This window comes from Nicotiana tomentosiformis, chromosome 1, assembly GCF_000390325.3.
Source record: "Nicotiana tomentosiformis chromosome 1, ASM39032v3, whole genome shotgun sequence".
NCBI classification, from domain to species: Eukaryota; Viridiplantae; Streptophyta; class Magnoliopsida; order Solanales; family Solanaceae; genus Nicotiana; species Nicotiana tomentosiformis.
In genome coordinates, this window is record NC_090812.1 from 123,546,907 (window position 1) to 123,560,472 (window position 13,566).

A 13,566-nucleotide genomic window follows, 5' to 3' on the forward strand; every position below is an offset into this window, starting at 1 on the left:
CTAATTCGAGAAGAACGAGATACGCAATTCCCTATTTATTATGTCAGTCGAACTCTAGGCGAGACCGAAACTAGATATCCACACTTAGAAAAATTAGCGCTTGCTTTAATAAGTACCTCTAGGAAATTAAAACCATATTTCTAGTGCCACCCGATACATGTTGTAACAACTTATCCTCTATGAAATATTTTACACAAACCTGAGCTTTCAGGTCGATTGGCCAAATGGGCCATAGAGATCGGCGGGTACGACATTGAGTATTGACCTCGAACCATTATCAAATCTCAAATCTTAGCGGACTTCGTGGCTGACTTTACGCCGGCCTTCATACCCGAGATCGAAAAGGAATTACTGATAAAATCGGGTACCTCTTCGGAATCTGGACCCTCTTTACGGATGGTGCATCGAATGCAAAGGGGTCCGGACTGGTCATCGTACTAAAATTGCCCACAGGTAATGTAGTCAGACAGTCTAGTAAAATTACAAAATTGACTAACAATGAGGCCGAGTATGAGATCGTGATTGCAGGTATCAAATTAGCTAGAAGTTTGGGAGCCGAGGTCGTGGAGGCTAAATGTGATTTCCTCCTCGTGGTAAATCAAGTCAACGGTACTTTTGAAGTCCGGGAAGATCGAATGTGAAGGTACTTGGATAAATTGCAAGTGACTCTGCATCGATTTAAGGAATGGACTTTGCAACATGTAGTTTGAGAGCAGAACAATGAGGCCGATGCTCTTGCAAACTTAGGGTCGTCGGTCGAGGATGACGAACTCAACTCGGGGACTATCGTACAACTCATGAAGTCGGTAATCGAAGCAGGTCATGCCGAGATAAACTCCACAAGTCTAACCTGGAATTGGAGAAACAAATATATAAAGTACTTCAAGAATGGGAAGCTACCATCAGACCCAAAAGAATCGAGGGCTCTGCGCATAAAGGCAGAACGGTTCACCTTGTCCGAAAACGGTACACTATTTAGGAGGACGTTCGATGGTCCACTAGCAATATGTTTGGGACCGGGAGACACTGATTACATCCTACATGAGATTCACGAGGGAACTTGTGGGAATCATTCCGGTGCCGATTCATTGGTCCACAAAACAATCAGAGTAGGATATTATTGGATCGATATGGACAAAGATGCAAGGGAGTTCATTCGAAAATACGATAAATGTCAGAGACATGCGCCCATGATTCATCAACCCGGGGAACTTCTCCACTCGGTCCTAGCTCCTTGGCCTTTCATGAAATGGGGAATGGACATCGTCGGCCCCCTCCCATCGACCCCCAAGTAAGGATCAGTTTATTTTGTTTATGATTAATTATTTCTCTAAATGGCTTGAAGCACAGGCTTTCGAGAAAGTTAGAGAAAAGACGGTGATAGATTTCATTTGGGACCACATTATATGTCGGTTCGGGATGCCATCCGAGATTATATGTGACAATGAAAAATAATTCATCGGAAGCAAAGTAACCAAATTTCTCGAAGACCACAAAATCAAATGGATCCTATCAACACCTTATCATCCCAGCGGGAACAAACAGGCCGAATCGACCAACAAAACCATCATCCAAAATCTTAAGAAAAGATTAATTAAAGCTAAAGGAAAATGGAGAGAAATACTACCCGAATTCATATGGGCATACCGCACAACATCGAAATTGAGTACCGGAGCGATACCATTCTCGTTTGTTTATGGCGCCGAAGCTCTTATCCCGATTGAGGTCGGAGAACCTAGCATCAGATTTCGATATGCAACAAATGAGTCGAAAAACGAGACGATCAATACGAGCCTAGAATTATTGGACGAAAAACGAGAAGCAACTCTCGTCCGATTAGCCACTCAAAAATAGCGGATCGAAAGGTAGTATAATCAAAGAACCAATCTTCAATATTTTAAAATCGGGGACTTAGTGCTAAGGAAAGTCACCCTCAACACCCGAAATCCAAATGAAGGGAAACTGGGTCCTAACTGGGAAGGACCGTATCAGGTTCTCGAAATTGTCGGTAAAGGATCCTACAAGCTCGGTGTGATAAACGGCAAACAACTACCAAGCAATTGGAATGTGTCGCACCTAAAACAATACTACTGCTAAGGTACGACCCTCCCATGTTTATTTATATTTCGAAACTAACCCTTGCAGGAGTTCGACTAGGGACAGGGATGGATTATCCCACCTGAAGCCTTTAGGCCTGAAAGCACGCGTTGCACTCCTTTTCCATTAGACTGGTCTTATCGCAAATGGGTTTTTCGGTAAGGTTTTTAATGAGGCAACCATTGATCGTGCTAACTTAGAACAATTCAACAGTATCCAAGGCTTCTTTACAATCAACCTCGAATACTGGGGGACATTACCGCTGAATATATCAAGTTCGATCGTTAAGTTCGATGCAAGGAAGTTACTTCATGACAACAGGGTTTCGATAGGAAAAATTGTAAGAGCCAAATGGTCAAAACGAACCATGTTCGTGTAGTTTGCTCGATCCCTGGCACAAAACATGAACACATGTATAATGACATAAAGAGAAATTTCTCCTTTACCGATATCTCATATCTCAGAATCCATCCTCCATTTCGTGATCTATTATGCAAACAGGCTCAATGGCCGACCATTACCCCATAAATCGGGGACTACCAACCGAAAAATCAACGAGATCAAGCCCCACATAAGCCTACGGGATACATCACTTCGAGTTCGAGCAATCACTCACTCGACTAGTAAGACTACGGGCTACATTACTTTGAGTTCGAGCAATCACTCACTCGATCATAAAGCCTACGGGCTACATCACTTCGAGTTCGAGCAATCACTCACTCGACTACTAAGCCTAAGGGCTAATCTTATTGCGAGTTCGAGCAATCACTCACTCGACCATAAAGCCTACGGGTTATATTACTTCGAGTTCGAGAAAACACTCACTCGACTACTAAGCCTAAGGGCTAATCTTATTGCGAGTTCGAGCAATCACTCACTCGACCATAAAGCCTACAGGTTACATTACTTCGAGTTCGAGCAAATACTCACTCAACTAATAAGCCTACGGGCTACATTTCTTCGAGTTCGAGCAAGTACTCACTCGACTACTAAGCCTACGGGCTACCTTACTTCGAATTCGAGCAAACACTCACTCGACTACTGAGCCTAAGGGCTACTCTTACTTCGAGTTCGAGCAAACACTCACTCGACTACTGAGCCTAAGGGCTACTCTTACTTCGAGTTCGGGCAAGCACTCACTCGACTATTAAAGCATACGGGCTACGTTACTTCGAGTTCGAGCAAACACTCACTCGAACTTAAAGCCTAAGGGCTACCTTATAAAGCCTAAGGGCTAACATTACTTCGAGTTCAAGCAAGCACTCACTCGACTACTAAGCCTAAGGGCTACTCTTACTTCGAGTAAGAGCAATCACTCACTCTACTATAAAGCCTAAGGGCTACTTTTACTTCGAGTTCGAGAAACCAAATACACTCGACTATTAAGCCTAAGGGCTACTTTTTATTTCAAATTCGAACAAATGCTCACTTAGTTATAAAGGCTATAAGGTTCGACTTCTATCAAATTGCCTAAGGCCTCAAACTTATGAAAACTTTCATAAGGCATGAATGAAATAAAATCTTCACAAGGCAGAGAATAAAAGAGAGACAAATTGGGAAAGAAAAAGATCTCTATATATATATAAACCCTAAGTTTCTTGGTTATCTCCGAGGGCAGTCTCTTCTCTATCGGGCTCCTCCCAGCTCTCATACCCACTCTTTCTCCCATCATCATCATCATCATCATCATCATCATCATCGGAAGCCAAGGCTCCGACATCGGCTTTAAGCTCTTTAGCCTTTTTTATCTCTTCGGTAAGATCGAAACCTCGAGCGTGGATCTCCTCGAGGGTTTCCCTCTAAGATTGGCATTTGGAAAGTTCAGCAACCCAATGTGCTTGAGTTTGAGTGGTCTCGGCTGCCTTTTTCTCTTATACTTGAGCGGCTTCAGCATCGGCCCGATAGACGGCTACAAATGCATCCGTCTTGGCCTTCACTTTTTCGGCTTCAGATTTGGCCTTGGCAAGTTCGGAAGCTAACCGGGTCACGAGCTTCTCTATGTTTCTTGCTTGAACCGAGCTCTTCTCCTTCATGCCTTGAAGTTGACTTTCGGCCGATGATAATTGGGCTCGAGCAGTCTCTTTTTTTGCAGTGAGGCAGTCCATGCCTTCTTTCCACCCCAAGGTCTCCGCCCTTATCGTATCGACCTCCTCACGAAGCATCTCGATCACCTCAAGCTTCTGCTGTAGCTGTGAGATCGAAATATTAGCTACCGTTCCCGAATCGAGCCCATGAGTTTTTAAGATTATCATTACCTGCTCGGTTAGGTCGGTCTGATCTTGGTATGCCTTGGCCAACTCGGCTCGAAGATCTTTGATCTATTCCTCTTTTTGCCCATTAAGAAGTTTGGGGGCATTTCTCTCCTCCGAAAGCCCTCGGAAGTTGGCCTCACATCGACTCAGCTCTATCCGCAACTTGGAAAACCCCTCGTGATGAAGAGCTAAAGCCAATACGAAAAAGAGAAAAAGTTAGGCAGAAAATAGAAAAATATGACATCAACAAAGGGAATCGAGACTTACCCGATGCAGGGTTCGTTGAACCTCGAAGAAAAGACCCGACGCATCACTTGGGCCGGCAGCATCCTCAATACCGGTAAACAAATCGCGAAAGGGGTCCTCTCCCTCATGGGCCCCGTCTAGCTCGAGGGTCCCCAAAGCTCGAGTTTCCCAAATCGCCCCTTCGAAAAAAGCAGGGAGAATAGGCGAGTCTCCGATTACTATTGCCCCAAGCTAGTTGCTTGGGGCGTTCTCCACAGTTCGAAGAGCTTCAGGGCCAACCCTTTCAGATATACCCACCGTTTGTTGACTTTTGTGGGAGGCATCCTCGATCTCCAACGACTCGGGGACTTTGCCCGAGTCCTTCTCCGATATCCCATCAATTCGAGATAGAGCCTCATCAAACGCTATCGACCCAGCTGCCTTTGGGGCATCAATGGTTTTCTTCACTCGGGCCATCACTATGGACCCGTCGTTTTCTTCTTCTCCTTCGTCTTCATCCCTTAGATGCCAAACTGATTCTTCGGTCAAAGGGATGGTATTCTTCCTCGGCTTACGAGCCGTCCTTGTCTTAAGATTTGGATCCTCGGAAGTAGAGGCCCTTTTTCTCTTGTTGTCCTTCGCCAGTTTTGGAACCGGGGCCAAAGTCTCTTCCTCGCCAGACGGGGGCCTCATAACCGCATCTTTTCCCAGGCCTACACACAAAAAAATTGGTTAAGTATAAGAAAAATATTTTGTTCGAATAATCAAAGACACAGAAAATAGGCTTACCATGATTTTTGGCCTCCCATCTGCCCTTTGATAAATCGCGCCACGAGCGCTCGGCATACGTAGAGGTGGAAGCCAGGTCCCGTACCCAGCGCTTAAGGTTAGGAACCGCACCGGGCATCCAAGCAACCGTTGCATTGCATAAAGAATATCGGTGAGAAAGAAACGAAGGAACAAAACAATAGGAGCTGACAATAGAATTATACTTACGCTTCATGTTCCATTCCTCGGGAAATGACATCTTCTCGGCCGGGATTAGGTCTGAAGTCTTCACTCGAACGAACCTGCCCATCCATCCCCGATCCTTGTCCTTGTCTATGCTCGAGAACATCACTTTGGTAGCCCGACGCTGGAGTTTTATTAACCCACCTCGATAGAGGTGGGGGCTGTACAATATAATGAGGTGGTCGAGGGTGAAAGGCATCCCCTTGACTTTGTTCACGAAGAAGCGGATCAGAATAATGATCCCCCAAAAAGAAGGGTGGATTTGGCCTAGAGTTACTTGGTATTGGCGGCAAAAATCGATGACAACACGGTCAAGGGGGCCCAACTTGAAAGGGTATGTGTACACACTTAAAACCCCTTTCACATGAGTAGTAATATCTTCTTCGAGAGCCGGGATTATCACTTCTTTGTCCTCCCAGTTGCCATATTTCCTTAACTGTTCAAGATGGCCCTCGGTTATCGAGCACATATACCTCGATACTGGCTCGCATCGACCAGGAACTGACAAAGCTTTGTCGATCTTAAAATCGGAGGTGAGAACACACTCCTCAGGCCGTGGCTCCACCGGTGTTTTGTCGCTGACGGGCCGCGAAGAAGAAGCTTTTTCTTTCTGAGGAATGGTTTTTGACATTTTTCCCATTGGGATTTGAAGATTAAAGATAGAGGAAGATGGCTAGATTTGGTGTTCTAAAGAGGGATTTCGCAGTAAAAATCACAAAATTTAAAGATGAAGAACTTAGAATATGTGAAAGGGAACTTAGAAGATTTGGAGATGTAAAAGTAAGAAGTGGTGAAAAGAGGGGTTATTTATAGGGTTGGCAATGACGGTTCAGTGTCAACAATGGCCAACCATCGTCTGACACTCCTTTAATGCCTTGATAAACTGAACCGACAGGACATCTATCACGTACGTCATGGTCGGGATCGATGCAAACGTCAGTTTGTATCTGTAAGGCCCCATAAAATTTTTCTAATGATTTAAGATTTTAAAGTGCACCAACGGTATTTGGGAATAGCATATTTGAGTATTAAAGGAGATTTATGGGATAGAGCCACATCATGTTGAATTGATAATATATGTTTAGGGTGTGTTTGAACATACTAAGGTGTTTTGGGAATGGCAAGAACTTGTGTGGAACAAGTTGGGCACATTAAGTGGAAAGGATGTATTAATTGGCACAAGACCCAACTTCAAATGAATAGGAATCCCTCAATATAATGACTTAGATGGTGATATCCCTATCAAATTAACGCTCTTTGAATCTTGTTTCCAACACATCAAATCATTTGTCATTTGGATATGTATACAGAAAGTTATGGCCATTGTACCGGACCTGTGTCATATGCGCGCCCAGATGCGTGACCGCGCATATTTGAGAGTTTCTGCCTCAAGTGCATGGCCAATGCGCGGCCGCGTACGTAGGAACTCATTAAATAACCTTAAGGCCTTGTATAGAGAGGGTTTAAGTCATTTTGGCCAAAAATCTGATATTTTTAGAGTGAGAGAGAGTGTCCTAGAGTGAGAAGGTATTCTTCAATAATTGTTCTTCAATTCTTGCTCAAGTTTTGGAAGACTAAGAAGGGAAACTCACTAGGTCTTCATCCTAGAGGTAAGATTCTATACCCCTAACCCTCAATTTTGAATTTTGTCTAGAAATGGGTAATTAGCAAGATAAAGTTTGGGCATGAGAGTTGCTTATTTTACATGCATGTGTTATCAAATGGTATAGGAAGATTGTTGAGCTAAAAATGGTAAAGATTAGGTTGTGGGTTGATGGAATCCTCCATAAAAGGACCTTGAAACCTTAATGCACACCTAGTATTTGATAGAATGCTCAAATGAGCTAGAACCATGAGCATCTTCCTAATTTTGGTTCAATTTGTTATATTTCTACAATAGATTGAAAATGCTAAGAATTTCGAAATATTTTAGAGTTTAAGGAAGCTCGATTGAGGTACATTGGCTAAACCCCTTTCTTCTTAGAATCAAATCCCACGGTGTTCATGTAATTGGAGTAAGTCCTTGATCATAATTGAATTGTCTATTCCTAATGTGGTTGTATTGAAGGATGTTTGTTCAATGTTCATTCTAAATGCTTTATCATGTCATCTTGACATTTGAGGATATGTTCAAAATGTGAAATATGTGTTAGAAATGCTAAGACTTCATGTCAAGATCGAAATAAATGTTGTTATGCCAAATTGTATGAAAAGCCTCTATGTGCCTAAGATTCCCAAATTGTTGTATTATGTGAATTTAATGTCTTGAACGAAAAGCCTTATTGTTATTGATAATGATTATGATAATGATATTTGAATATGAAAACGGGGACTGGAATTATGAAATACACCTAAGTGCCAAGAATGATTTTGTAATCGTGATTACTAGTGCCAATGAATCAAAAGAATATGAAAGAATTATGATGTGAGATAATTGAAATTATGGTTATGGTTGATGTCTCAAGTGAGATGGCCTAGCCGATCGGGCCATGATTGGACGCCATGCCGCACACATGGTGGTAACTGTGCTAGAAATGATAATTGAAATTGTGGATATGGTTGATGTCTCAAATGAGATGACCTAACCGATCGGGTCGAGATCGGACTCCGTGGAAGAACACGGTAGTATTGTGGATTGTGGCACTGTGCTGGAAATGATAATTGAAATTATGGATATGGTTGATGTCTCAAATGAGATAACCTAGCCGATCGAGTCGAGATCGGACTCCGTGTAAGAACACGGTGGTATTGTGGATTGTGGCACTGTGCTGGAAATGATAATTGAAATTGTGGATGTGGTTGATGTCTCAAATGAGATGACCTAGCTGATTGGGTCGAGATCGGACTCCGTATAAGAACACAGTGGTATTGTGGATTGTGGCATATGGCACTAAAGATTACCCAACCTAATAAGATGGAAATTGACTTGAGAAATTATGTGATCCTTATTTGATGTTTTAGTATTGTTTTGAAACTCTTATTGAACTCATGACTGTTTCCCCCTTGTATTATTGTCCATTCTATTGAGATGATGTTTTAGCTTTACATACTAGTACTATTCGACAGTACTAACGTCCCTTTTGTCGGGAGTGCTGCATCTTTAAATGGATGCAGGTGGTTACATATCAGACAGTATTGATCGTAGTTAGTGGTACATCATTATCTTCTCAGCAGACTCGGTGAGCCCCATTTCATCCCGGAGTCATGTATATTTTGTACTTTGTGTATCCTGTTTGAGGTATAGCCAAGGCCTTGTTGCTGGCATTATCATTGTACTCTTCTTTATCCATAGAGGCTCCGTAGACATAGTGTGGGTTGTGTATTGGTACTGGGAAAGTTAAACTATGCTATGTTGTGGTTGTATTACTTGTTCATTTGAGACTTTAAAAATGATGAAACTTATGGCAAGAAATTGGTAATTTCAGGCATGACCGATTTATTTTGCAATTAATGAAAACACATATTCTTTTTATTCATGAATGAGTTGGGTAGAAGAAAATCTAATAGGCTTGCTCGGCCGGGTTCACTCGATTGAGCGCCGGTGGCGCTCCTCGGTTTTTGGGCGTGACGGTATCGAGTCATACCGCTTGAAAATCATGTCGTTTCTCGCCACATTCTTTCTGAGAAACGAGGGGACTATCTGTATACGGTCAAAACCGGTTTTGACCTTCATATGATTAGTCAAGATTGGAACATAATGGACCGAAGGTCATCTTCATAATATCAGGTATGAGATCCGAAGCCAGGTTACCGAGCTCAAATTTCTGGGACCGATCAAATACCGAACTCGAAGTCATTACCGAGCTCGAATCCAAATTGAACTATGATGCGAAGCGATGTTATCGAGCTTGAGAGCCAGAGAACGACCAATACCGAGCCCAAGTCAATACTGGGCCCCGAGTTAATATCGAGCCCGAGTCAATATCGGGCTCTAAATCTGGAAACCAACCAATACCAAGTCCGATCAAGATCGAGCCAAGAGATAAGAGTCGTTACAGTCGCACTAAGGAGAGAGAATCTCGGCGGGAATTAGGAAAAAACTATTCTATCATAGTGTCCCCACTATGTATTTTTAATTGTATCCGAAGTAGGATCCCTCCACTATAAGAGGGATGTCTATTATTTCCGTAAGGCATCCAAGATTAAGGTATTAATACACTTTCATATTATTGATATTCACAGAGAAAAACATATTGATATTCATATAGAGATTATCCTTTTTTGGGTATTGTATATTAATTCGTCTTGCATGTTCATAAACCATTTTCCATTCAGTTTGGTTTGTATTTCATTCTTTATACAGTCAATACTCAATATATTTCTACTTACTTTTCGATTTTTGTCAAGTTATACCACACATCCTTAGAACTACATATAAATTCTAACTCTATCCATTTTTCGGGTAAACAAATACAAAAAAAATTAAAAATAAACAAGATTATAGTATTGCATGTAATCTAGGGCCACCGACACCTCGGAAAAGGAACAATTTCTCCTCGTATTAATAACCAAAGAATACTTACAAATACGATGTGCGATTCCATCCGTACCAAGCTCCAAAATTTTGTACAGAGCTAAGTCTTTTTCAATGATTTTACCATATCGCAGCGTGTCTTGTTACGTTTCTTTACTTTCTTATTTGTTTCCCTTAAAATTTCCCAAAAAGTAAAAGAATTAATTTAACCGTTTGTAGAAGCTCTTTCACTTTCTCCCTACTGTCGGTGAAGAAGAGTAGAGGCTTCTTAAATACCTTTGCCTTTTATCCTTCTTTTAAATTTTGTTTGTTCTGGTTTGTCTAAGCTAAGAAAAATTAATTTTAAAACACATTTTTCAAAGATGAATGACAATTCAAGGTGGCATTATTTCTTATACTCACTGGCAGTAACATTACTCTCTCCGTTCACTTTTACTTGACATATTTTGACTTTTCACGCCCCTTAAGAAATAATAAATAAAATACATAATTTACCATAATATCCATATTAATTGATATATATTTTATTGGATTTGAGAAAATGATTTGAAATGAGTAATAAATACGGTAGGTATAACAGATTTTTTTTGTCTTCTCTTTATATGCGTAAAGTGACAAATAAAAATAAAAATTTATTTTTAATATACATTGAAATTGAACGGAGAGAGTATTTTTTATCCATCAATTATGACAGTAATTAAAAGCAATACCATTGACTTAATGGTGGCCGACAATGATTAACAATAATTCTAAATTCCATAGACATTTGTGCTCCTGCTTGATAGTATTAAATCAGCTGGAGTGTACGGTATATATAGACGTACCGCAAAACAAGAGTGTATAAAAAGAAAGGGAATCGGAAGCATTATCATTGGGGAAAGAAACATATTTAGTAGTCTGTACGACTTGTTAAATACTACTACTACTACTACTTATTGAAACAGAAAATAATGTATGGAAACCTTTGTTAACGTAGGAATTGCATTATCGTACCTTATACTAAGAACCGTTCTTTCTCATTCAGCTTGACACATTTTTTTCTTGGAGACCGCACAAGAAGAAAAAGGAAATCAGGGGCTATAATTATAACGATTCAATCCATCATTTTGTGTTCTAGCATTTTGCTTCTTGATTTGAAGCTTTTCGTATTTTTATTTGATATATTATAACTTACATGTATGGGTGGTTCGGGCCTCGAAGGACCCGGAAGCGATTTGATATGCCTACATGTTAACTAGAAGCTTTAAAGTTCATAGAATTGACCAATTTGAGTAAACGAGCTTAGATTCATGGTTTGAAATTTTCAATAATTTTGTATGATGATTTTGAACTTGTACGTATGTTCAAATTAGGACCCGAGAGGCTCGCGATCTATTCGACATTATTGCATGAGAATTGAAACTTTAAATATTCTTATGTTGTTTGTGTTGTCGCTTTGATTTAGAGCATTTTGCTTTATGTTTCGAGCCTTTGAATAAGTTCATTTAGGGTATTTGAACTTGTTAGGATGGTTTGAAGAGATCTGGGGGACTCGAGTGAGTTTCGATATGCTCGGGAAGGGTTTTAAGAAAAAAGTCCAGCAAAACCAGTTACAAAAATTATTGATGCAACCATGTTCTACAATTCCAACACTAGTATAAATAGTCCCTTGAGTTTATTTCACCATTCTAGGAGCTAGGGAGCTCTGATGGATGCGTTTTTCAAAATTAATTTTATCTAAGAAGACGGGGCAAGTGAATCTCATTCAAATATATATTATAACATGAATATATCATCAGTTTTGCCTTAGAATCAAGGATTCAAAAGGAAAAAAGAGGATTTTTGACTTAAAAGACATGAAAGTATGTTTTTTTTTGTGTGTGTGTGGGAGGGGGGTTGAACACTAATTTGAACTCGAATTTGAAAATAAATTGCATATTTGGACTCATGAGGTTATGGATCGACGGGATTTGATGGTAGGCTGGAAACCCGTATTTTGCACTATGATGTATGACTCGACCTTCTTCAAAAGAATTGATTCCATACGATCCAGAGGTGAAAAGCGTCTGCGGCAGTTGAGAAAAGAGAAAGAACTCACTGGAAAATTTTTAGGGCAACCTTCAACCCAAGAACACATGGCTAAGAACGGTGATGATGCGGTAGACTTAGCTGCAAGAGAGGCAGCACAACAGAGAGAACAAGCTGCACAGAGAGCAGCTGAAGCAGCCCTTAGAGCTGATGAGACTATCGAAGATAATGGGGGTCGAAGATTCAATCTAAATCGACCCCTGGTTGAAGACCAGTTTGAAAATATGGCTCTCAGGCCTGGGAGAGCATTGGGTGATTATGCCAGACTAGTCTACAATCAGGGACTGTCAAGTGTCAGACCTCCATCCATAGCAGTGACTAATTTTGAGTTGAAGCAAGGCTTTAAACCATCCAGAACAACTATGTCTTTAGGGGGAAGGCGAATGAAGATCCTAACACTTAATTGACGGACTTAGAGGAAATCGTGAATACCTTCTAGTGCAATGGAGTGTCAAAAGATGCAGTCTACTTAATCGCATACCCCTTTTCACTGAAGGATGACGTGAAACACTGGCTTCGAAGTTTACCAACTGGGTCGATCAGGACATGGGAAGATATGACAAAAATATTTCTTGACAAGTACTTCTCAGCTGCAAAACAATGAAATTTAGGAGGAAAATCCACAACTTCTAGTAGAAGGATACTGAAACGGTCTTCGAAGCCTGGGAAAGATTCAAGGAAATATTGATAAGGTGTCAACATAATGAAATTGAACTGTGGATACAACTCCAAGACTTTTGGGATGGACTGACACCCTCCTTATGATGAACTTTGAGTACTGCAGTTGGAGGTCCTTTAATGAAGAAAACTCCTGAGGAGATTGTTGTGATTCTTGATGAGCTCTCTAATGATGCTAACCAATATCCTGTTGAGTCTAATGATAGAAGAAAACCAGTTGGGGTTCACCAGGTAGACTCTTAACACATCAGTGCAAGCCCATCTAGATACCATGGCCAGAGAGATAAGAAAGTTAACCTTAGCCAAGGTCCAAAGCTAGCCATCATCAGTCTGTGACTTTTGTGGAATAAGGTCATCCAATGCATGAGTGTAAGGCCTCAACTACAGATGAAGTGGTAAATACTGTGGGAATCTTTGATAGAGGCAACTACCAGAGTAGTAATAATTTCAATTCCATGGGCCAGAGGCACACTGGAATTTCGTGGAGTTCGCCCAGTGGTAGTGCGAATGCATGAAACAGAATAACTCCAGACCCCTGGGACAAGGAGCTCCAAGTTTTCTAAATCAGCAGAGGCATCAGTACCAGCCTTAATAGTCCAATCAGTCTAGCATGGAAGATCTAATGAAGACATTTATCATTAAGACAGATAAGAGACTTGAAACTCATGGCACATCCATCCGGGACATAGAAAGACAAGTGGGACAACTTGCAAATCTATTGTCTGAGAGTGTCCCAGGAACTCTCCCTGCTGATACTGGAAG

At 41.0% G+C, this 13,566-nt stretch overlaps 1 non-coding gene across 1 annotated transcript; it reads right to left on the minus strand.

Annotated features, from left to right (window-relative positions):
• Nucleotides 1-12,729: 12,729 nt before the first annotated feature.
• On the minus strand, nucleotides 12,730-12,836 carry LOC117273264 (small nucleolar RNA R71). The gene has a single exon (XR_004503263.1). It is a non-coding gene; the product is annotated as a small nucleolar RNA R71 (small nucleolar RNA).
• Nucleotides 12,837-13,566: the final 730 nt, after the last annotated feature.